Genomic DNA, 25000 nt, shown 5'->3' with positions numbered 1-25000 from the left:
GATAACCCCGGCATTGGATCATTTTTTAAATCTACTTTTACATATTCTTGGCATTCCGTCATTGGAGACAAAAATATGTATGCAGGGATGTTTTATGGGGAGATGTAGATAGACAATTTGATGTACAGAAATGTTTAGCAAGGTATGAAGTTCAAGGCTCATAGTTCATCCTGTGTTCAAGTTTATGTGGCTTTATCCATATTTACGTAAAAGTGTACATCCTAAACGCTCATACCCTCTAAAACAAGATGTCTGAATTCTTGCGCCTAAGTGCTTCAGTAAGTTCTTTTTGCACACATCTCGCACAAGTTTTATGTCGCGAATGATTTTGTATGCATGACAATAATGTCTTTCAGGAGAACATGCCACCTCATAGATGGTCCTTCACCGTTTCACCCAAAGCAACCCACTATTGCTGTTTAATTCTATGTCAAAAGTTGATAACCTATTAAGAATCATACAAGGATCCTCAGCATTCCACATTTCAGTGTTACCTGGATTTATAATCTCTAATGCAACCTCCATAATATAAGGCAACAGAAAGAATGAAGAAAATATTGCTGCTATTTCAGTAATTTCATGAACTCACCTAAATTAATCTACGTTATATATTGGCAGCAGTTGTATATATTGCTCTATTTTAATTTTATTTCAAGTAGTAGAAAATTCCCCCACCGGGGCGATAATTACTAACTCTTAATAAATTGAGATAACATGGTTTTCAAAATCTTATTCCATATGGTATTCCATGTATCGCCGATTGCCATAAACATGAATACGTCACTTCTTATGTTTTTTTTTCTTGTAATCTATTAGCCCATTCAATTTAGATAATTTTTTGATGTATTTCTGTTTTTATTACTAGAAATATAAGGCATCATGAGAGGCAAAACCGATTATACAGTAAACAGAGAAAGGATACGTTTTACTGCCTTCTTTGTAGCAAAGCTTTAAAAAATAATTGTCCCATTCTAATATGGATGATAAGCATCATCGACATACGAGTAAAATAAAATGCTTAATGTTTTTCGAATGTCACAGGTGCAGTGTCAAACTTGAAAGTGAATTCCGAAGTATGCAATTGGTGATTCATAAGTAGCACCAGGGAATGAAAAAAATAATAGCATTAAAAAAAAATACATGAAAGTCTGCAGATTGTGTTGGAAATTGGGTCTGTTAAAAATGAGAACAATTGCATCATTATACATTTTGTTCGATGGTATCAGCAACTTTTAGTATTAATAATATTGATATCTCAATATTTTTGTGTCAATGATGACGATGTCGAGTTATTAAGAATATATATAATATAAATTGAGAAATTATGTATTTACATTAACCGTATTGAAAAGCGACAAATGTCGATACTTTTTGATTAACGACTTTGACCTTATTTACGAATACGTACGGCAAAGCATTTTGCCCGATGTGGTGTCGATATTTCCTTAATGGATAAAGTGAGGTTTGAAAATGACAATTGAATGATATCATTATCAGGTGTGCAATCTCGCTCTAATTCAATTAGCCACATCTGCAAAATTTCTCGTGGTTTCTCACAGAAAGTTTGAATATTAATATATTTCTTGTCCGATACCAGAAATACCTTAGAATATATAACGCGTATCTTTTCCATCGCATGGAGAGGCCATGCACGGAATTAAATTAACATTCATTATATAATAAAGAGTAGATAAGCCATATATTAATTGCTCATCAATGGCAGTCTGCATGCGCTGAACGTCTTGTCTGTAATAATTTAAAAATACATATGTGATCGCTATTAGAATCACATACACATTCTCCCAAATTTGTCGCTATGATGATGAATTATGTCGATTTTATTGACCCCAATGCTCAACTGGAGCTTCTTTTATTGTTCTCGAAAAGCCGAAAGGCAAATTTGACCCTGGCAGCATTTGAACTCAGAACATATTTTCGGAAGAAATACCGCTGAGATTTTAATCCTGTGTAGTACCTATTCTGCCAACACACCACCTTGACATATCATACACATACTGAAACAAGGTGTAGCTTCAATTCCGGATTGCTCTATATTTTACCTAAAATACTGATCATAAACCAGGCATATAATCTATGACATATCGGTTCAATCCACATACTTATTGTCAGATTTGTTTGTGGGTCTGTAATTCTCGCACTAATGGTGTTTTTATTAGCCACATCCATGTTAAGGAAAAATAATTAACATTTATTTAAATTTCGGATCCTAATTACTTGTAAAATATATCTTCCTGAATACAAATTAGGAACAGAAATATAAATGTTCACTATTATTATCATTAAAACGATATGCAGGTTATGCGTTGTATGGAAGCAATTTATTGCTTTCATTAAAACACGTAAATATCGCCAACAATTCTATCTTTACTATAATAACATTTACCCTATTCACAGTCGTATTTTATGTAGTCTATGTGTATAGAGACAATTTTCACATTGAATTTACTCATTACACTTTGATGAATGACGATAAAACATTTCACTGTACGTGAATTCAGTCTTGCTACAAACCTAAACATTCATTATTTATATTGCAATAATTCGTGAAGCTTATAGATATTAAATCATGTGATATTCTCATCATTCGTTTATTACAGTGGGATAAATGGAGTGACACGAGATAATTATATCGATGTCAAAAGTAATCAATAATTGTTCGGTACAATTCGTCATTTATCATAAAAATTGCTACATATTAACAGACTTTTCCGAAGGGAATCGCTAATGTATTTCTATCAATATTTCTCCCAGAAGTCTGTATTTGGAGAATGTAAATCAATGCTTAGAAAAATATTGGAGAATGAAACTTTAAAAAATCCAGTGAATAAAAAGGTGTACAAGGACGTTTAATATAAGACGTCTTCAGTAGAAAAAGCAACTACTGTCTGTCTTTTTTATCTTTTTTATCTAAATATTACCAGATTTAAATTATGTAATCAGAAAATATATCAGGCTTATCAAAATGTTTATGATATTGACATTGTAACAAAAGCATGTTGTATATAGATACACATAATTCTGTTCATTCTATGATTTGAGTGTGTGTGTGTGTGTGTGTGTATATGTGTGCAATGATGTCCGGTTCGGGGTGTCGTATAGATCTGGATTCCAAAGTTTGGCAGGCCCTCCCGGATCTTCCGTACATAGATGAAGGGAGTTGAATGAAAAATTATTCAGTGAGTTTCCGTAGCTCAGCTGTTCCATTTTGCCTTTGTCCCTGGCATACCATCGCTAACCTACCTCTAGTTCCGTCATTAATCTGATAGTAAAGGTAGTCGATATATATTTGTGTGCAAGCATATTGATGCATATATATATATTAGAAATATCATATTTCTAAATCTCTCAGAGATTTAAGCAGTAGTGGTGCGGTAACGTTGTAGTATATTGTCAACTTAATCTGACAATCCCATCCCTTCTTGGGATTGTCACATTAAGTTGACAATATACTACAATGTTATATATATATATATATATATATATATATATATATATATATATATATATATATATATAGATATATATATATATATATATATATATATATATATATATATATATATATATATATATATATATATATATATATAGATAGATATATATATATATATATATATATATATATATATATATATATATATATATATATATATATATATATATATATATATATATATATATATATATATATATATATATATATATATATATATATATATATATATATATATATATATATATATATATATATATATATATATATATATATATATATATATATATATATAGTTTTAGGGAAAATAACCAATTTTCAAGAACTCATCGATGAAAATCCACTATCACATATAGAAAAATTAATAATTAAAAGCACAATAAATGAGTATAATATAAAGTAAAGTAAATATCATAAGATAAATATAATATTTAACTTATGATATTTACTTTACTTTATATTATACTCATTTATTGTGCTTTTAATTATTAATTATTCTATATGTGATAGTGGATTTTCAGCGATGAGTTCTTGAAAATTGGTTATTTTCCCTAAAACTATATATTTTATATATACTTTATCTATAAGGCTCAATTTAATTTTAATTTTTTATAAATTGATTTTAATTGAGTTTTTTACCTGTAATTTGGGATTTTGTCCCTAAAATTATTATTATTATTATTATTATTATTATTATATATATATATATATATATATATATATATATATATATATATATATATATATATATATATTATGTGTGTGTGTGTGTGTGTGTGTGTGTGTATGTATAGCTCTAGAGTTTTATAGATTTTTTTTATCTCGGAACTTCTGCTCAAAAAGACCGGTCATAATGGCCATAATTGGCATTTAGATCTAGTATAAATGCGTTATTATACTTTGTTATACAGTTTATTCCAAATTTGCATGAGTTGCCAAATCACCTAATGTAGTCGGAATCAACTGCTACAATACACATTCAGTGAAACCACACTATACCATCTTAAGAAGAAAGAATTCTACGACATAATTTGGCAGTTATTATGCTTGAACAGCCGTGACTTGAGCTTCTTAATTCTTGAAGTTTCAAGACTGTTTAATCATAATGACATGAGGTGAAACAACAGCCCAACGTCCTTAGAGGCATACATGATAACTGACTAATGTGAGATATATAACTTTCCGCGTGCAGTATATTAACGGTAACTACATTTGAATACTTGAAATGTAATGCAATATATTAGAGTTATTACAATAATCAACGTGTGTGGCGTAAGAGAACAACGATTAACCAAAAGTATAGAAACTAGGCGAAATATTTACAGCATACATTTTAAATTCTTTAAATGCAGTAAAATATATAAATATTTTCATTTTAATGAAATGTTTACCAATGACTTAATGTTTGAATATTTGATATTTAGTACAAAAAATACATCATAAATATCAGCTGCTACAAATATATATTGCATTAACTCATTTGATGTTGAAGAACAATTAAGGGTAAAATATGTATTAAAATAAATAAAACACGCAAACAATAGACACGGCGAAATTATCATAAATATTTGTATTACATACTGTGGTGTGAATGTATGTATTTATGGGTGTATATGCATATATATGTATGTATGTATATATATATATATATATATATATATATATATATATATATATATATATATATATATATATATATATATATATATATATATATATAGTATGACTACTTTGATGTAAGTGTGCATACGTGTGCGTGTGCGTATGTGTGTGGGGGTGGTTGGTGCCTGTGTTTACATGTAACTATCAATAAAATATGTGCACCGCTTTTACAAAATATTGGCTTTAGCCCTCGAAATCCACTTGCACTACCAGTCTTAAAATTATGTCAAATACAATACATATTATTATTATTATCATCATCATCATCATCATTATTATTATTATTATTATTGTTGTTGTTGTTGTTGTTGTTGTTATTGTTGTTGTTATTATTGTTGTTGTTGTTGTTGCTGTTGTTATTATTATTATTATTATTATTATTATTATTATTATTATTATTATTATTATTATTATTATTATTATTATTATTATTATTATTATTATCATCATCATCATTATTATTATTATTATCATTATTATTATTATTCTCACTTGTGCTAGTTTTAGACATAAAATTGCGATTTTTTTTTTCTCGTCACTTCTTGATAAATTTTTCATGTTCAAGCATTGCCATTAAAAATAACGTCATAAAACATTATTTTAATTATCAGAAGACAGTCTGCCCTGGCAACCATTGGCGGGGAAAAAGATTTGATTTTACAGATATTTTATTTGCTTACAAATTTTGACCACATTTTACATTCAAAATTTCTGACAGATATGACCTTCATGGAAATCAAAGATTTATGACGGAAAAAAAAGGAAACGAACAATTCAAATGTCACTGCAGAATTCACTTAAATACAAAATCAACGAACAATTTATTGAAGAACTAGTACATGAAAAATTTCGAATACGTGTCACATATTTCTTTTTTATGTTTCCGATAAGAACTACAGCAACACTGGAACTGCGACAAATGCTTTAAATATTTGATAAACTTCAATTTTATAAAATTCAATTTAGCATTAGCAGTGAAATATTTTTGTTTAGATTTCAAACACTTCACAGGAAGAATTAGAACTTAGATTCTTATTTTTTTTCTCCTTTTCAAAGACGAAAAATATATCTTAGCATCAAGACATAGATGTGAGTAGAAATCTTTCAAATGTTGGTAGAACTATCGAATTAACTCAAAAGCAATATACATGGCCTTGAATTTCCTGAAAACATTTTTGTATAAATGTGGAAAATTATGGTACCATCTCATGCTCTTTCCAAGAATGAAACTAGCCCGGAAATAAAGACTGAAAATGTTAGCCACAGGCATGCATTTTTGCACAGAGTATGGGCAAAAGGAATTGTACTTTGATATAAGAGACTGTGAAAATTGCGAAGATCTCATTAAGAACGGGCGTGAAAGATTGACTTCTTTCAAAAGTTGTGGTTGCGATAATAACAAATTTACCGTACACTGTTAGGAACTTAAGACCACTTCACACGAGAATACAATACATAACGTCGGTTGCGTGCTTTAGCGAAGGATTAAAGGAGCTAAGCAAGCATAAAAACCGAAAAAAAAAAAAACAATACAATATCAACGCGTAACGTAAGAGTCATTTCAATGTACGAACACGCACGAACACGCACATACATATACAAACATACGCATAAACACCCACACACACACACCCACACACACACACACACACACGCACATATATGTATACACAGACAGACAAAGACTGACGCAATGGATGAAGCAAATCTTTTTAAATAGGTCCATGTTTAAGGAGAAATTTGTGGTCGCATCATTTGAAGTAGTTCGGGATACCAGCTGAGACACATTCCTATAAATAGCCGAATAGTTTCACCATTCCGTAAGGTAACCAACCTGAAGTGTTATTAAATGGCTGTGTGATGAGAAAGATGTAATTGTCGTAATGTAAAGTATCCTGGCTCTAGACAAAATTGAAAAGAACAAAGACAAAAAGAGGAAGAAGATAAGATTCAGCAAAATTTAATTCAACAGAGGAGAAATACATAAAATGGCCGACATTGAACAACCGCCTGGGAACTGTAATAATAACTGTATTAAGAGTAAATGTGAAAAATTATAAAGATATAAAACTGGGATTCACAATCCTTGTGATCGCAAACTGCAAGCTAATAGACGCAGTCATTTAGCTGTAGTGGAACAAGTATAATCTTGTAATTCCAAACAAAATGTATCATAATACACAGGATATACTAGATTTCCTTATGCTGGAAGAAAGTTTGAATTTTGGGTTCCAATACATGTGTGAGTCTGTGTGTGTTATATTTTACAAACAGCAGTAACGCGTTTTCATTATAGAACTCGGAGTTTCGAGTACTATACATATATACATAAACACCCGTACATAAACAAACATGCATATCCATAAATACGAATGGGACATGTGCATGAAAGTCGCACTTATGCACCGGACACAATCTTAAACTCATATACATATATATACACATACACATATACACAGGCAAACAAATATACGTATAAAATATATACATGCATACGCTCAGACACGTACATATTCACACAGTTGAAAAGGAAGAAAGGAAAAAATATATAGAAAAAGATTAAAAAAACATAAAAGAAGTTAAGACATTGTAAAAGAATAAAGTAAATATGAGGATTCTAGCTGTCATGTTTTACATTTGGACATGATCCAAACGTTTATTTCTTGCACTTAGATATGTAGCAGGGTCCAGGAATTTCTCCGGACGAGTCATCTTTTCATATTACAAAGACCGCACTTTACACTTGGCTAAGAAAATCCAGTAAATACTATAGCGGACACCTTGTTCTTTTAAGATCCATATCTAGCTGGATAATTTGGTAGTGTTTCGTTTATTCCAGTGTGTGAAGATGAAGGTGTGATTGTTGCACCTTGCTTTGAAATTTCCCTCTGTGAGACCCACATGTCTCTGATAAAACTCTGTTATTAGCGTTCATATAATTTACGATAGCTTCATAAGTAATGGCTTCGCTCATTCAGGGTCCTCCTAGCGGGCACAACTCTTTATCGCCTGGATCACTTTATATCTAATATCGAGGTCACAGCCTGGTGTCGTTACTTATTATTGACTTTTGTTTTGCATTTGTACAAGTTGGATCCAAGTCTCACCCAGAGACCTCAAGAGACAACAAGTTAGAAGTCCATGTAGGTGTTATGCCTAGGATACCATATATTTGGATTTGTACAGTTTTGTTCAAGTGAATATTTAAGAAACCATAAGAAAATTATGTGTTTGCTTTAACATTTGAGATCAAATAGACAGCATTTTACGTAGGATATGGGCAGTTCCCATGAGCACTATCTTTTGAACTTCAGCCATTTTGAGGTTTCCTGGAATTTCCTGGAATCTGATCTAGGTAGTAATCAGCCCGTTTCGCTGTCATTGCCAGGGCACCTATGACAATAGGTATTGTTTTCGTCTTCAGATTCCACATTTTGCTAATTTCTATTTCAAGATCTTTATATTTGCTCAGTTCTTGGTAGGTCTTGACAGATACGTTTATATCAATTGGGACAGTCATATCAATGAGGAGGCATGATTTGTGTCTGAAGTCTTTCAGTATGATGTCTGGCCTATTTGCGTCTATCTTTCTGTCACTTTGAATAGTGAAGTTCCAGAGGAGTGCAATGTGATCATTTTCAAGTACTGGGGGTGGTTTGTATTCCCACCAGTTTTTATCATGGGGCAAGTCCAGGTTTTTGCATATTACCCAGTGAATATATTGTGCAGCTCTATCATGCCTGTTGAGATACTCTGTAGGCGCAAGCAGACTGCACATGGAGACAACATGATCAATGGTCTCATTTTGTTGTTGGCATATACGAAATAATGGGGAGCTGCCGTTATTTAATATGTTGGCCTGGTAGTTCTTTGTAGGTAGGCATTGATCTTATTATTATTATCATTATTATTATTATTATTATTGTTATTATTATTATTATTATTATTATTATTATTATTATTATTATTATTATTATTGTTATTATTATTATTATTATTATTATTATTATTATTATTATTATTATTATTGTTACTATTATCATTGTTATTATTATTATTATTATTATTATTATTATTATTATTATTATTATTATTATTATTATTATTATTATTATTATTATTATTATTGTCAAAATTAAAAGAAGAGTACCATTTGCTATCTTGTGAACAATATTTCGACATCTCGCGTGTCTTCCACTGGTTCAAAAAATAAATTTGTCAATCTACTTCATTTTGGTTAATATAGAAAGGATTGAGGTAACTCCTCCTGAAGATATAGAGTCAAAATTAAAAGAAGAGTGCCATTTGCTATCTTGTGAACAATATTTCGACATCTCGCGTGATTGACAAATTTACTTTTTGAACCAGTGGAAGACACGCGAGATGTCGAAATATTGTTCACAAGATAGCAAATGGCACTCTTCTTTTAATTTTGACTCTATATCTTCAGGAGGAGTTACCTCAATCCTTTCTATATTATTATTATTGTTATTATTATTATCATACATATATATTATATTACTCCTGTGCTTGTTTCAGTCATTTAACTGCAGCTATGCTGGAGTACCGCCTTTATTTGAGCAAATCAATTCCAGTACTTATTGTTTGTAAGCCTATCGGTCCCTTTTGCCGAACTGCTAGATTACGGAAATGTAAACACAACAACATTCTTTGTCAACCGGTAGATGGGGTAAACAGAGACACACAATCAGACACATATATATATATAAATTTATACGACTGACTTCTTTCAGTTTTCATCTACCAAACCCACACACAAGGCCGAAGGCTATAGCAGAAGACATTCGCCCAAGGTGCCACGCTGTAGTACTGAACTCGAAACCATACGGTTGAGATGCAAGCTTCTCAACACATAGCTATCCTTCGCCTATATATATTGCATCGTGCGAAAATATGTGGCAACGATAACGATTCGATGGCTTTCTCTTTATCAGAACATACGTTTTCCGAGAGCATTTTCATTTCATTTCTTTTGCTTATTTTCGCTGTAATTTTCAGAACACAACTGAGTTACTCAGCGGATTTTCAAGACCTCTTTGTCATGCTTTTTAATGATTTTTGTAACTTAAATGTCAAAATGTTGTATTCCTCCTGGCAATTATTATTTTTATTGTATTTATTTGTTTGTTTTATTTAACAATAATTATGATGGTTTTCCAAGAAATGCATTTTTCGGTACAATGGAGAATAAAATTGTTTGGGACATTCTCTCCAAAATTACAATACAAATAATTATTGTGTAAAATGGCAAGCAACTGAATGACATTTAATTAACAGAGCACTCAGGATATATTGCAATGACTGACAGATCACTAATGACATCCACTTAACGTAAGTTTAATCGGATTCTGAAATAGTCTCTTAAAATTTGCAGCAACACATTTGAAGTATTTTGATTTGATGTTTGTTTTGCAATATGCCGTTTCTTCAATGAAATTGTTTCTGCAATCATTGAAAAATAAAGGAGTAAATGAATTGTATGCTAATTTTGAATGTTCTGGTATATTCTAGTTATATCTACTTATACCAAAGTTCGCTCAACTTAGTTTCAGCTGGCTCCGTCTATAGAATTCTGCCAACATCCGAAAGGTCAGCTGATGTGTTTAGCTGTACAGGTCATGTTCGGAATTTCAGTGGGAGTACAAGTTCAAATATGCTACGCAGTACCATGCATGCACATATTAGGATCGTGTGATCTGTAGAAGCTCATCTTGCCTTCGATTGTCGAACGTTACAGAGCATTCCCTGACCAACTGACCATCGATTATCGGAGCAGAAGTAGCCTCGGTTTGAAGCGCGGTCTACAAACATGCCGTCATAGAAACTTAGAGGGGATACGCCCAGTGCTCTCCCAGCAGGTTGCCCACCACCCCAGAACTTCTGAGCGACCCTGCAAGCATAATTTAAATAATAACATTTATATATGTGCGAGTGTGTATGTGTATGTGTGTGTGCGTGTGCGTGTGCGTGTGTATGTGTGTGTGTATTTCATTGCTAGATATACGTTCCATCTAATGATATCAAAAAACACTAATTATATCAGAAAATCGTAAATATGGTTTCACCGAGATAAATAGCTCGGCTGATACTTATCTTCAGGCAATCGGCAAAGGGAGGATTATATGCAATAACTCTAAGTAAAGTATTATATCTTGATATTGGCAAAGGATTTGTTCCATGCTCTCCATATTTCCCCTTTCACACGCGAAAGTTACATCAGTTGTCGTTTTGAATTCAATTTGAATATAATTTAATAATTCTTCTCAAGTAACCTTAGTATTGTTTGCCTGCAATATTCAAGATAATGGTGGACCAAAAAGTGTGAAAACAAATTTATGGATGATATGAAGTCGCTTTCTCTGAGCTCCAAAGAAATTTATTTGCATAATAGGCGCCAAGACACATCAACTATACTTTCCAAACCAAACTTGGTGAAAATAATTTCGAAATCATGAATATGTATCCAAAGAATGTCTTCTACTCAACAATTGTCATAAACATTACTTTTGCAATGACATTTCGTTTTAGCGCCAGTAACCGTGTAACATAATCTCGAAATATAGTGATAAAAGAAAATCTGAGATATTACGCATTCCTCGAAGATGAGGAATAAAATAACGATATACGGTATGAATACAATATATCTGTCTTTCTTTCTCTATCTATCTATCTATCTATCTATCTATCTATCTATCTATCTATATATCTATGTATCTATCTATCTATCTATCTATCTATTTATCTGTCTATCTATCTATATATCTATCTATCTATCTATCTATCTATCTATATGTCTGTCTAAGTAACTATGTTTCCTTCCACCAGTCTGTTAGTCTGTCCGTAGACCCTACTATCTGTCTGTCTACTTCTTTATCAACCTCACTAACTTTAAATTTATTACTATAACTATGACCCCTTTTGCATATCCTTAATTTCTTAATTTCATGAACCCATAACACGTTTATATCCACAAATCTATCACCGAACATTATACCACATCACACACCCTTGTAATCTAATGCATTTTTACATATCTTGTTTTCTTCCATTTCAAACTTTTTTGTTTCACTCTCACCCTTTAACTTACTAACCACTCCCAGTAACGTCGTTACCGATTTATGCTACTATACTAAGAGATGTGTTGGCTGAGACACACAACTACATTAAATCGTGATCTATATATGTGAGTGTCTGTGTATACATATAAACGTATACATATATGCAAATATATATACTTATATAGTAATATACATATGCACATGGACACTCATCTATCTATCTATCTATCTATCTATCTCTATGTCCCTCTCTTTCTCTCTCTCTCTTTCTTTCTCTCTCTCTCTATATATATATATATATATATATATATATACATATATATATATATATATATGCGGATATACATGTGTGTGAGCCTGTGCGTGGGTATGTACATGTGTATCTTGCGTGTATTTTTAAAGGTATCGAGTGATTTACATCGATTTTAGTTCTGTAATAAAGTGCAAAAAGAAGAGCGAGAGATAGCATGGAAATTGAGAGAGAGAAATACATACTGAGATAGAGAATCGATAAATAGAGACACTATTGCGAAGTATATAATCGAGGAAAATTCTTTCAGAGCATAGGTCCCCAAAGCCGCATGGTAATGAATGAAATCAATGAAATATTAAAGGAATAAATTAATAAGTACTAGGCTTACAAAGAATAAGTCTTGGATTTGATCTGCTCATCTAAAGGTGGTGCTCCATCATAGCCGCATTTAAGTGACTGAAACAAGTAAAAGAATAAAAGAATAACTAAATATGTGTGTGTGTGCGTGAGTGTGTCTGTGTGTATTTATATATGCATACATATATGCAAAGGAGGTAACTCGGACGAAGTTGCATGAAGTATGAACAACCCAAGACATGTATTCGTAAACTTCTTCAAGTCAATGTAATTGAGGATGTTGCCATGCAGCTTAATTTAAAATGTAATGAACGTGCTCTCGTCCATCTAAGTAAAGCAGGTTTAAACGTCACTAGAAAAGTTTCACAGTGTTTTTAGTTGTTGAATATAAATCAAAATAGTGCTTTTGTACTTCAACGATGTGTGGGGAAAAAACATTTGCTCGGGAAAGCAGAAAGTAACGCCATAGGGAATTTCACCAACTTCAAGAGGTGTCTGTGAATACCACATCTGGTCAATACAATATAAATTTATGGCACGGCTAAAAACAATACATCTGTGCCGATTATGTATGAGTATAATTAGCAAGCGATGGCATTACTGGAGTCTCGAATCCAGTTGAAGTCATCGTATATTCTATGCACTATTATGTTTCAAAAGTTCATGACAATATAATGGGAGTGATTTTGCATGTGTATATGTATGTATATGTGTCTCCGCGTGTATGTGTATATGTTAGTAATACCTTTTTCTATAGCAAAATTGTAAGTTAAGTATAAAATGTTCAGTGTTGTATCATTTCTGGAATGTAAATTTCTTGCGCATAAAAAGAGAAATATAATACAAAGAGATTTCTAAATCCTTATATCATAAATATGACTGTTTGAAAAGGAAATAACACACGAACTAGGATACACTCGATATCCTAATGTTTTATGTTATCAACATTCCTAACATTTTATTGATTGGCAATGTGTCTGTATATAGTTAGTGAGATATTTAGATAAAAAGAGAGAGAAAGAGAGAGAGAGAGAGAGAGAGAGAGAGGAGAGAGAGAGAGAGAGAGAGAGAGAGAGAGAGAGAGAGAGAGAGAGAGAGAGACGGAAGCTAATATATTTTCACTGCAACTAACTTAACCGATCAGGCCTCCAGCGAAATTTGGCTTATACATGAACGTATTTGCCTACGGTTCCTAAGCCGCGTATGCAAATTTTAAACGTTACTGAAAGGAAATGGCGAAATACTATTAACACACGCGCGGCTACAAACAGACATTCATACGAGTGTATGTTTGTGTATGTATGTGTTTCTAAGATGTGTGTTGACAGATGAGTTTGTGTTTATGGGTGTGTGTGTGTGGCGGCTGCGTGTGTGTTTTACTCTATGTGCATACTTGTGTTGGTTTTCCCTAATTCACCAACAAAAAGAACAAATTATATTCTGATGCCGATAAATTTAGCAAAATATGCTTGTGTAGTCTCTCGGGATTACTATAGATTTATAACTAATATATTTCTACTTCACAAAAATTTGAAACTTCTTTTGTTTGCTTCCTTCATTTTGATATATACACTTACAGTTAAGAATTTACAGCTAAGATTCTTTTTCTGTGATTTTTTCATATATATTAAATAAAATATGCAAAAGCGAAATTGAATATTTTTTTTCTCAATAGACAGACGAAAATATTACGGCCTCAAACCTTCTGTCCATAAGCTTGAAGCAAATGTAATCCTTCAAAATTCCAATAATTTTATTTTTAATCGAATTCTAGAACATAACACTCTATTGAACTTTAATAAAAACATATATTTTTCTATTTCTTTTATATTCAATTGCGTTTGCAAACTTAGATTATTATTCTTATACACCCCAACCAAAGTATATATGAGGTAAAATAATTCCTATATGTTTTACTGTTTTATTTAACTAACATCCACATTTTGGAGTGATTTTACATTGCCTTATTTTCCTTTCCAGGCGTTACTTTAATTAGTTATATAAAGCAGAAACACATAAGTTTTCCTTTAATAAATGGTTAACGGCAACATGTATTTAAAATTTTCCTTCAAAGTAATGTACTGCATAATTACTTAATACAATGGATTTAATTCGAGATTTAAGAAGACATTACGGTAACTCATTCTCTGTACAAATATTAAAACATGAATTGATTTTACTGTGACACTGATGCACATATTCACACACACACACACACACACACACACACACACATATATATATATATATATATATATATATATATATATATATAAGTACATATATACATATATATGAACATGTATATATATATATATATATATATATAAATATATGTATATATATGTATATATATATATAAATATATATATATATATATATATATATATATATATACATATAAACAGTTGCACACACACATGTCTATAATTAGGTTTATATATATATATAAATATATATATACATATATATATATATATATATATATATATATATATATATATATATATATATATATATATATATATATATATATATATATATATATATATATATATATATATATATATATATATACATATATATATACATATATATATATATATATATATATATATATATATATATATATATATATATATATATATATATATATATATATATATATATATATATATATATATATCCAGAGGTATGTGTTTAAATGTCGTAGATTGTGTGTTTATGTGTGTTATTGTTTCCCTTTTTGGCACAGAAAATTTCTCATAAGTATGTATGTTTTAGAAATGACAGGAAAAGCAATTTAAATTTACTGGTGAAAATATATTTTACAATTAAATCGAATTTATTTTTTCTTATCTTGAAAGCCGCATTTCTTACTAATACTGAAGCACAAACATTGTAAACCAAACGAAGAAAACAAAACAAAATCTAAAGCCGAATAATCATTTGTAATAAAAGATTGATAGAATTTATCAAAAATAGAAAGCACGAAAATAAGAGAATCTATACAAAATCACTCTCATTATGTTGTCATGAACTTTTGAAACATAATAGTGCATAGAATATAAAGGACATCTTTGTGATTCGCATCATATGAAGAATTAGAAAAAAGGTTGAGAATAGCAGATAAGAAGAAGGAATAAAGTTATATCTTACAAGCGTAAGCAAAATATCTCCGAATTTCGTACTGTAAGACTTTCACGATGAAATTTGCATAAAATAATGCTAATATTCAGTCAATTGGATGTGTGCTTCACTTGACGCCTATGGAGAAATGAAAGAAAAAGAGAATGAAAAATACTGACACAAATATATATCGAATTCAAATAAGGTTATGTAGTGCATATTGAGAAAGTCTATAGCTATAATATCAAGTAAAAAATTATATACATTATAAGCAGCTAATCTCTCGTACGTACTGGCATAAAACAAACTACCTTAATTAATATATTGCATTTCTTAAGGTATATCCATCCATCCATCCCTACATACTTGCATACATGTATGCATGTGCTTTGAACGCATGCGTAGATACATACGTAGATAGCAGACACTCAGAGAAGGAAAGAAATGTAGTTCTACGTTTCGAGCAAAGGTCTTCGTCAGAAACAGAAGGCAGAGGAATGTCTAAGGAAGAAGGAGGAAAAATAAATCGACAACGATCCACGTGATAAACAGGACAGTCATTGAACAAAATTACGTCATTTATGAAGATTTGTCTCCGTTCAATTTCGTTTGCTTCCTTTAGTTCTTGCTGTTATTAACATCATTATATTCAGACCACAGTTTGTATGGTACTTTTATCTAACAATAAATCCATTTATGAGGTAAACGTGCCTGTACAATATTGATATTATGTAACAACGTGACTATCATCTTTCAGCATAATTTATTAATTTAACACTTAATTTTATTTTCTTATTGCAAAGGTATTCATTTCCATAATGAATATGCTCAATGGTGTTAGTCGACTACTTCTACCCCAGTGTTCAGTTTCTACCTACTTTATCAACCCTGAAAGTATACAAAGTAAATTGGACCTCTCTGGAATTTGAATTCAGAACATGAGTGTATTGGGTGAAAAGCTGGTTAGCGTTATGCTTCTCAATGAAGATTTCACATACACCTGCAAACGTTCAGCCAGCTACAAATAACGAATCGTTATCCCTTGACGTCTTGAAAACGAAATGTTAGATAATATGATCTTGTATACAAACTTTTTCATAAAGTACGGGTTGCTAGTGTCTTGAATGTTTGAGATCAGAGTATTGCTCAATCAGGGATGACTTGAGACTAAACAGTGGAAGACAAACACCCATAATTACCCATGTGAAAATCTATTTGGGTTCGTTTGTGTGGTACGTATATTATTATGATATTTTATCTTCAAATATATCATTTTGGCAATGCAGACACTAATAATATATTTCCAGAAAAGAAATAACAAATAAAACAATGAAAAATAACTGTTCAATCGGAAATACTCCAATAGACCAAAACATTGGTAGTTTTGTTCTTGAAATAAAATACAATGCTGGTGAGTATGGAAATCTAATTAAAATAATGAATCAACATATAACACACTTGATGTTAGGAGTTAAATGCTTCGTGCGTCATTATAAATACAGTTTCATAAATAATTACAAGGCTTTATATACTGCTGTGTATATAAATCAATAATTGCTTTGTATCATTTTCTATATTTTGAACTAACTAGAAATTAGTGTGAATGTAAATTTTATTATACATTCACTGAACTTCCTATTATTAGTCCTGTTGCATTGGTTGTTTTTATTATCTTTTCTCTTCATGGCTTGAGAAGAAATATATCCATTTTTCATCAATAACAATAATATAAATCTTTGTGAACAGGCATGAAAGAGTTCAAGGTTCTTGAAGTGGTTTGTACTTAAAGAAAATGTACAAATGTAACAGCAAGAAATACCTAACTTTCTTTCGGCTTTACACGGATAGGCAATATTAACGAAGTTATTCTAGAAAACAGTATTCTCTCTCTCGAAGTCTATATTAGGAGGGCTATTGTGAGTCAATGTATGGCAACATTATTTGCATTGTAATTACATGTTATTATGGATGATGAATATTTTTCATACCAGAGATTATAACTATATTTCGGTTTACTGATGTGGTTTGTCATGCATCTAGCTCTTCCTAAACCTATACCATAAGAGAGTTTTGTTATTGCATTTATAATGGTGTTCATACTTAGGTTTCGATCGCAAGTACTACAGGTAGATGAAACAATATAATCTTTATTTTCAACTATTTTAAACCAGTTTATAATTTAAAACGCTATGGTACATTTGCTGTCTCCTCGTGCATATACAGAAAATATTCTTACCAGAAGTATATATACTTTGTTTTGTTCTTTCCGACATAACATTGGTCTGTTGTGTGTTTAATGTCCATAATATTCACTGTCTGTATTTGCAAATCCTTAGATACTTCGTTTACTTTTTATGCCTTCTCGAAATTATACGGTGTTATGTTGACTGGAGGTTGTATAGTACATTTGTCCTTTGTTACACATTTTCCAGTAATTTCTTGCTTCAAGTTACTGATACCTTATTTCCTGCATCATATTACTTGTTCCGTATGATGCAAAGAGTAGTGTCTCCGACTTTCACAACCAATTTCATGCCAGTGAGTCTGATGTTGTTCAGGTTACTCTTGAAATATATTAATACGCCAGATGTTGCAAAGATATGAACAAAGATAGCCGACGTTCTGTGAGGAAAGACATCGTTTTCATTATTGCAAGAACTGATAGGATAGGGCACAAAGGTAAAGAGCAATTACATGGATTACTGTAATTTTCTAGCTAATGCGTTCTACGCATTCTTTAAACGTTTTAGCTGTTCAAAATATACTCTGGGTGTACAAAAATGCAGTTGATGAATTCAGCAACTTCATACCAGGTAATTCACAATAGATGGAGAGAGTTTCTATCAACGGTCATTTATGCAACTTGCATTTATTTGAAACAATGTCGATTTTACCATATTTTTATTCTGTTGTGCATTTAATAGTTTATTAATGGATAGTGCGCTTATGAAAGTGTTGGAATAAGTAGATAAACCTATTGCAATTGACAGTTGTTATATCTGACACGTTACGTCCCTGATATTTCTGTTTAAAGCCACTGAAATTCGTGAGGTGCACGACATTCCAATGGGTTCCCGTGTGTTCTTAACGCTTGACGTTATCATTTTCTCTAAGATTCTTTCGTTGGCCGCAGACATTAACAGCACATATATATATATATATATATATATATATATATATATATATATGTGTGTGTGTGTGTGTGTGTGTATGTGTGTGTGTGTGTGTGTATGTGTGTGTGTGTGTCTGTATGTCTGTGCGTGTGTGTGTATGTTTGTGTGTCTGTGTTTGTCCTCCCCCAACATCGCTTGACAACTGAGGCTGGTCTGTTTACATCCCCGTAACTTAGCGATTCGGCAAAGGAGTTCGATTGAATAAGTTCTAGGCTTACAAAGAATAAGTCCTGGGGTCGATTTCCTCGACTAAACGCGGTGCTCCAGCATGGCCACAATTAAATGACTGAAACGAGTAAAAGAGTAAAAAGAGTATCTATATATATATATATAGAGAGAGTTATTAATATTTCTAAGTCTCTCTAAAGGAGACTACGGCAGCGGTACTGGAAATTAATAGTTATCGCCAAGCCAACATGGCAGTCCCAAAATTAGGACGAAAGCTGCCGTGAATTAGCTCCAAGAAGCCATCGCCTCTAGCTAGCTATGTGACACACGAAACCTGTGTCCTTTATAACCTTCGAACAGGGGAGGTCAGCAGTGTCCCCCTGCTGGTTTGGCATCTGCAGACTAGACTAGTTTCAGGGTGTTGCCCCTTGTCAATGCAGAGTAGCCAAGCCTTAGCCAGGCGGCGCTGCTGACTATCTGCTCGAAGGTTATTTATCTAATTTCAGTGGAATCTATCCACTGGTTTTCAGAAATAGAGTTATTAATATTTCTAAGTCTCTCTAAAGGAGACTACGGCATCGGTACTGGAAATTAATAGTTATCGCCAAGCCAACATGGCAGTCCCAAAATTAGGACGAAAGCTGCCGTGAATTAGCTCCAAGAAGCCATCGCCTCTAGCTAGCTATGTGACACACGAAACCTGTGTCCTTTATAACCTTCGAACAGGGGAGGTCAGCACTGTCCCCCTGCTGGTTTGGCATCTGCAGACTAGACTAGTTTCAGGGTGTTGCCCCTTGTCAATGCAGAGTAGCCAAGCCTTAGCCAGGCGGCGCTGCTGACTATCTGCTCGAAGGTTATTTATCTAATTTCAGTGGAATCTATCCACTGGTTTTCAGAAATAGAGTTATTAATATTTCTAAGTCTCTCTAAAGGAGACTACGGCAGCGGTACTGGAAATTAATAGTTATCGCCAAGCCAACATGGCAGTCCCAAAATTAGGACGAAAGCTGCCGTGAATTAGCTCCAAGAAGCCATCGCCTCTAGCTAGCTATGTGACACACGAAACCTGTGTCCTTTATAACCTTCGAACAGGGGAGGTCAGCAGTGTCCCCCTGCTGGTTTGGCATCTGCAGACTAGACTAGTTTCAGGGTGTTGCCCCTTGTCAATGCAGAGTAGCCAAGCCTTAGCCAGGCGGCGCTGCTGACTATCTGCTCGAAGGTTATTTATCTAATTTCAGTGGAATCTATCCACTGGTTTTCAGAAATAGAGTTATTAATATTTCTAAGTCTCTCTAAAGGAGACTACGGCATCGGTACTGGAAATTAATAGTTATCGCCAAGCCAACATGGCAGTCCCAAAATTAGGACGAAAGCTGCCGTGAATTAGCTCCAAGAAGCCATCGCCTCTAGCTAGCTATGTGACACACGAAACCTGTGTCCTTTATAACCTTCGAACAGGGGAGGTCAGCACTGTCCCCCTGCTGGTTTGGCATCTGCAGACTAGACTAGTTTCAGGGTGTTGCCCCTTGTCAATGCAGAGTAGCCAAGCCTTAGCCAGGCGGCGCTGCTGACTATCTGCTCGAAGGTTATTTATCTAATTTCAGTGGAATCTATCCACTGGTTTTCAGAAATAGAGTTATTAATATTTCTAAGTCTCTCTAAAGGAGACTACGGCAGCGGTACTGGAAATTAATAGTTATCGCCAAGCCAACATGGCAGTCCCAAAATTAGGACGAAAGCTGCCGTGAATTAGCTCCAAGAAGCCATCGCCTCTAGCTAGCTATGTGACACACGAAACCTGTGTCCTTTATAACCTTCGAACAGGGGAGGTCAGCAGTGTCCCCCTGCTGGTTTGGCATCTGCAGACTAGACTAGTTTCAGGGTGTTGCCCCTTGTCAATGCAGAGTAGCCAAGCCTTAGCCAGGCGGCGCTGCTGACTATCTGCTCGAAGGTTATTTATCTAATTTCAGTGGAATCTATCCACTGGTTTTCAGAAATAGAGTTATTAATATTTCTAAGTCTCTCTAAAGGAGACTACGGCATCGGTACTGGAAATTAATAGTTATCGCCAAGCCAACATGGCAGTCCCAAAATTAGGACGAAAGCTGCCGTGAATTAGCTCCAAGAAGCCATCGCCTCTAGCTAGCTATGTGACACACGAAACCTGTGTCCTTTATAACCTTCGAACAGGGGAGGTCAGCACTGTCCCCCTGCTGGTTTGGCATCTGCAGACTAGACTAGTTTCAGGGTGTTGCCCCTTGTCAATGCAGAGTAGCCAAGCCTTAGCCAGGCGGCGCTGCTGACTATCTGCTCGAAGGTTATTTATCTAATTTCAGTGGAATCTATCCACTGGTTTTCAGAAATAGAGTTATTAATATTTCTAAGTCTCTCTAAAGGAGACTACGGCAGCGGTACTGGAAATTAATAGTTATCGCCAAGCCAACATGGCAGTCCCAAAATTAGGACGAAAGCTGCCGTGAATTAGCTCCAAGAAGCCATCGCCTCTAGCTAGCTATGTGACACACGAAACCTGTGTCCTTTATAACCTTCGAACAGGGGAGGTCAGCAGTGTCCCCCTGCTGGTTTGGCATCTGCAGACTAGACTAGTTTCAGGGTGTTGCCCCTTGTCAATGCAGAGTAGCCAAGCCTTAGCCAGGCGGCGCTGCTGACTATCTGCTCGAAGGTTATTTATCTAATTTCAGTGGAATCTATCCACTGGTTTTCAGAAATAGAGTTATTAATATTTCTAAGTCTCTCTAAAGGAGACTACGGCAGCGGTACTGGAAATTAATAGTTATCGCCAAGCCAACATGGCAGTCCCAAAATTAGGACGAAAGCTGCCGTGAATTAGCTCCAAGAAGCCATCGCCTCTAGCTAGCTATGTGACACACGAAACCTGTGTCCTTTATAACCTATTAATAACTCTATTTCTGAAAACCAGTGGATAGATTCCACTGAAATTAGATAAATAACCTTCGAGCAGATAGTCAGCAGCGCCGCCTGGCTAAGGCTTGGCTACTCTGCATTGACAAGGGGCAACACCCTGAAACTAGTCTAGTCTGCAGATGCCAAACCAGCAGGGGGACACTGCTGACCTCCCCTGTTCGAAGGTTATAAAGGACACAGGTTTCGTGTGTCACATAGCTAGCTAGAGGCGATGGCTTCTTGGAGCTAATTCACGGCAGCTTTCGTCCTAATTTTGGGACTGCCATGTTGGCTTGGCGATAACTATTAATATATATATATATATATATATATATATATATATATATATATATATATATATATATATATATATATATATATGTGTGTGTGTGTGTGTGTGTGTGTGTGTGTATATATATGGTAAATGAAAGACGGAAGATGAAGGATACGAGAATTTTTTATCAATTACTAGAAGTGGTTCGACTTATCTAGCACCACTCCCTCAGGAGTGGAATATTTAACTGTTTCAGAAGCTTCTGACGGTACAGATGTGTCTCTTCCGGTGATAAATAAATATAACTCGTTAATAACAATTCCGCAAGTTTTCTAAGTTTCTGATGTGAATTTTTATTGTAGTTTCTAAATGCTGCTGCATATATTTATGCTACATTCTTCAACATGGAAACTAATTCTATAACCTCTTCAAAAGAGCGCGTTTTTATGAGGTGGCGTGGGGTGGGGGAATAAATTACCACTGGATGCTCTCACTCACAAACTTTGAAATCTTTATTGATCTACGCTCAAGGAATCTTATATTGCTCTTTATTCAAATCATATATCTTTTTTGTTTTACAAATTGTTCCAGAACTCATGATAACACTTTAATTTTACAGGAATATTTATTGCAAATTTATTCATTTTATTTATAATAAATTTGATGCAAGTATCGCTAGCATGCTCTAATGCGAGTTCAAAATAGGATGTTAGGAACGCCTAATATAGTATTTATATCTTATCTAATATCTGCAGCACAAAATACTATAGTTGAGCCACCATAAAAAATATCATATTGAATATGTTGCCATCTTAGGTGCAGAGTTATATAATTACTCACCAAAATGTTGGTAAATTGATAGTGATTACTTTGGCATACACGCTTTTGTACGCCTATGCACACGCGCGTGCGCACACACATGAATACATACAAATATAAATTAAATGTAGTGGAAAATATTTGCACCGAATGAAATTCGATTTCTGACCCGTCTTTGTATTGTTTCAACTTCGTCTTCGTTGAATGTGTATTGGGGTTTGTTTTGGTTTTAGGGTAATGTTTCAGGAGGTATTAGGGTAATGTTTTATCATTTAATATATGTATATATGCTATTTATAAAGAAAGACGGGAATATAAACTACAGCACATTATAATTCTTGTTGCATCTTCAATTGAGCAAAATTGTTACATGTGTTTAAGAGAGCATTTTCTCATTTATCATTATAAATTCCGAACAATATCGAGCGTTTTCCAGACTGGGATATTTATTTTTAAGGAAATATCAAAATCTTACGTCCATAAACATTGTGTTTCGGTTGTGTATTTCAAGGTATAATTTCCTTATTTGTTAGGACGATAAATGGTTTCCCTATGATTTCGTGTTATGTACTAAATTCATCAAATAAACATTGGTAATAATTCTATAATACTAAATATAGTTTCCTGAAAATTATCAGAAATTCTAAATAAATAATTCACATGGAATTAAACATCAAATATTTATCATATGAAAGTTATAAGAAAATTAACTTTATTCCATCCACCTTCGGAATGGTGGAGGTATATATATACACATTCAATAATAGGATGAACTATTTTACAAGAATTTATAAATTAGCTAGCGTGAATAAAACCTAATAAGGGTAATAAATCAAACATTTATTCTCGAAATATTTATTTTTATTTATATTTTTAAATAAATATATATATATATATATATAGTATTACACCTGTTTTGGGATTTTGGGATATCCCGTCATCAGAAACGTTGTGAGATGTTTGAATGGAGGTACATATTTCAGTTCAAAAATGGAAGTATTATGGGAAAGGTGGAGATAGGGAATATTGAGGAAAATAACAGAATGAAAGTAGAAATAGAATATAAAATTTTGTAGTCGCAGTTGCATTATTTGTGGAAATGTTGTATAGAAGAAGTAAAAATGTTTCCTGTACACGGAATGTAATTTCTAACTTATATAGTAATGAGTGGAATCTCGATCAGTGGAAATGGCCCGTGAACAGCGATATAAGTTGCGCTAGTAAATAGAAAAATGAATAATGTCTACGTCTGTCGTGCAGTAGCTTGACTAATTTGGCTAGCATATCATTTCCACTCACATGATTGACTAATTATATGTAGTCAATGTTATATTAATGAAGTTACTCATTAGATTGAACCCCTGAAATTTAAACTGAAAGTTTTCTTTCGATTTTAAATTTGAATATTGCTAGACAGCGAGTGGAGGTGTGGGATAAGAATAGAAGCAAATAGTCTTTTAGCGAACGAAAGTACACTAGACTATATGTAGGAGAAAAATGCGTCTAGCTTATTTAGTGAACAATCGGATGGCATAAAATATGTGGAAAGGAAATTAAAAATCACTAGACAGATTTACGAGAAAAATAATAGAATATTAATTAATTTTAAATTAATTAAATATTGATTAAATATATATTGTGTTTTCC

Source organism: Octopus bimaculoides, chromosome 19, assembly GCF_046866305.1.
Source record: "Octopus bimaculoides isolate indiv1 chromosome 19, ASM4686630v1, whole genome shotgun sequence".
Classification (NCBI taxonomy): Eukaryota; Metazoa; Mollusca; class Cephalopoda; order Octopoda; family Octopodidae; genus Octopus; species Octopus bimaculoides.
Note: the sequence above shows the minus strand (reverse complement) of the source record.